Raw genomic sequence first — 2,379 nt, 5'->3', positions numbered from 1 at the left:
ATATACTTTTTCTGTAATTTAAAGATAAATTATAAATAAAAGATGTTCATTTTTGTACTTCTTCATCTATACGGAGTTTAGTTTATTGTTGTAAAGACTTTGATCCAGTCTATATCGCGTGTGTGCGGATTCCGATTCAAAAGTGTACGGGTTTTGATTCAGACAAAAAACTGTGTACGGATTTCGATTCAAAACATGTTCTATTTAAACATGATTTTTTCGAGTTTCGGAGTGATTTTAATCATTTCGCTGGAAAATAGTGATAAAATATAAGTAGACCTATAACTAAACATGTCAGTTTAAAGCAATATGTGATTGTGCATGTGCTTAGGTGTACGGATTTCGATCCAGCACGGTACGTGTTTTTCTGCTTCCGCTCCGCAGCAAACACACATTTGATCAAACTGGAGCGAATACAATATCGTTGTTTGCGTATCGCCTTGGGTTGCATGCAATCGACCCATACGATGAGTTTGGAGTTCTACCATTGAAAAACCGCTTCTGGAGCCTGTCTTCTCGTATTCTTATCAAATGTGAGGTCTTGGGTTCAAGACCTGTGATTGTCCTGTGATTGAAAATTTTGAGAGGTTAATCGAACTTAATTCTCAAACCCGTTTTATGACATTGTATTTCAATCACATGTCCCAAAATATTAACCCTTCTTCGAATATTCCAATTTGTGTCAACTTATCAAATACTTCTGATTCTACTGTGTTTTTCGATACATCCATGATAGAAGAAACTCGTGGAATCTCGGATCATTTACGCGGGCAGCAGATCCCCAAAATATTTTCCAATAAATATCGAAACATCAACTGCGACAATATGTTCTACACTGACGGATCACTTCTCGATGGGTCCACTGGCTTCGGTATCTTCAATAACAATTTAACCGTCTCCCATAAACTCGATAATCCTGCTTCTGTTTACGTCGCAGAATTAGCTGCAATTCAGTACACCCTAGGGATTATCGAAAAAATGCCCACGGACCATTATTTCATCTTTACGGACAGTCTCAGCTCCATTGAAGCTCTCCGATCGATGAAAGATGTTAAGCACTCTCCGTATTTCCTGGGGAAAATACGGGAACATCTGAGTGCTTTATCCGAAAAATCGTATCAGATTACCTTAGCGTGGGTCCCTTCTCACTACTCGATACCGGGTAATGAGAAAGCGGACTCTTTGGCTAAGGTAGGCGCAACAAACGGTGACATTTATGAAAGACCAATCGCTTTTAATGAGTTTTTCGCACTTGTACGTCAGAATACGATCATCAATTGGCAAAATTCTTGGACTAGAGGGGAACTGGGAAGGTGGTTACATTCCATTATCCCCAAGGTACCGACGAGCCCGTGGTTCAAGGGGTTGGATGTAGGTCGAGATTTCATTTGCGTGATGTCGCGGCTTATGTCCAATCACTATAGATTTGATACGCATCTCCGTCGTATTGGGCTCGGGGAAAGTGGTATATGTGCCTGTGGTGAAGGTTATCACGACATAGAGCACGTTGTTTGGTCATGCCCTGTACACCGTGACGCCAGGTCTAAATTAATAACTTCCCTCCGGGCCGAGGGTAGAGGACCAGCTGTTCCTGTTCGTGATGTCTTGGCGAGTCGTGACCTACCCTACATGTCCCTTATATACATTTTCCTGAAATCCATCCACGCCCCAGTCAAGTTCCATTCCTTTCCATCCACATTCAACAAAACGGCAAGAACCCGTCATAGACCTCGATTTTGGAATCAGCAACTGAACCCCACACGAATCCGCTAGGACCTGAGAACCCGAGGCCTTTCGCGATATCTTGGCTTGAACAACAGCGAACAACAACAACGAACCATAACCAGCAACTGAACCCCGCACAATACTTCCAGGCCCCGAGGATTACATGCCCCTGTCCCAGCTCATGACATCGTGGCTTAGCAGAACAAATCCATACATGCTGCATATCCATGGCCATTCGACGATCATCAGACGACCATTCAACTACAAAACATTGATTGAAAAATATATGCTAGTTTTAAGATAGACTTAATTTCAGCTCGTAGTCGGCAGCGAGGATAAAAAATTTGCTTGAAGAATTTAAGTCATCAGATATAATTGGCGCCGTTAAACATTAAATTGTATTTGTGACGTGTCAAATAAACGATAGGTGGAGAAAAAAAAAATTGAATAAAAAACGTAATAATTTCCTTCAGAATATTTAAAAGAATGACTGTTTATTTTCAGAAATGTATTGAAATGATTTGATTATGGTTGAAAGGTGCTTCATAATGTTCAATGGAATAAAAACGTAGAATTTCACGAGCGCAGGATTGAAAAAACCTGAATTAATCCACCTAGCAGTGCAGAAACTTTTGTTATACTAACTATTACTAC

This window comes from Wyeomyia smithii, chromosome 3 (assembly GCF_029784165.1).
Source record: "Wyeomyia smithii strain HCP4-BCI-WySm-NY-G18 chromosome 3, ASM2978416v1, whole genome shotgun sequence".
NCBI lineage: Eukaryota > Metazoa > Arthropoda > Insecta > Diptera > Culicidae > Wyeomyia > Wyeomyia smithii.
Note: the sequence above shows the minus strand (reverse complement) of the source record.